This window comes from Hipposideros armiger, unplaced genomic scaffold (assembly GCF_001890085.2).
Source record: "Hipposideros armiger isolate ML-2016 unplaced genomic scaffold, ASM189008v1 scaffold_1700, whole genome shotgun sequence".
In the NCBI taxonomy this organism is placed as follows: domain Eukaryota; kingdom Metazoa; phylum Chordata; class Mammalia; order Chiroptera; family Hipposideridae; genus Hipposideros; species Hipposideros armiger.
This window is the reverse complement of record NW_017733050.1, coordinates 24,439-25,099: the sequence shown is the minus strand read 5'-3', so window position 1 is coordinate 25,099 and position 661 is coordinate 24,439.

Below are 661 nucleotides of genomic sequence, written 5' to 3'. Positions count from 1 at the left end.
GCTCAGATTCTGGTGCTGAACTGCCCGTGATGCTCTGATTCTAGTGCTGAATTGGATAAAGGGGCCCTGGTGATATGATGTAACTATTTTTCTATTTCCCTTGCGACTATTTACTTTCTATTTCCCTTAGCTCTTTGCCTGTTAACAATAAACCTCTTATCTACCCCAAGCAGCTTGTGTTGGTGTGTCTTGCGTATTGAATCCCAAAATAGAACTCAGTCTGTGCACAGCTATCGATATAGATTAATTATCGATACACTATGTTATTGCTATGTCATTTGACAGCTGACAGTTCTAGCTTCATTCTAAAAAAAAACTGAGCGATTTGGTTGAGTTTTGGAGATTTTACAACAAGTTGAAGATGGAAGACCAAACTGCATTTTCGCCATATTTTACTGTTTTACTTCCATAAAGGGAAGAACACGCGTCAAGCTTGTGAAAAGCTGCATAAAGTTTATGGTGACAAAAATGTCAGTGCTAAGGATGGTTCATGAAATTCTGTGCTGGTGATTTTGATCTCAACAACACTCCTCGGTCAGGGAGGCCCACTGAGGCTGATGACGACAAAATAAAGGCATTGATTGAGTCAAAACCATGTTACACCACACGAGAGATTGCAGGAACATTGAACATCCATCATTCAAGCGTTCATGACCACCTG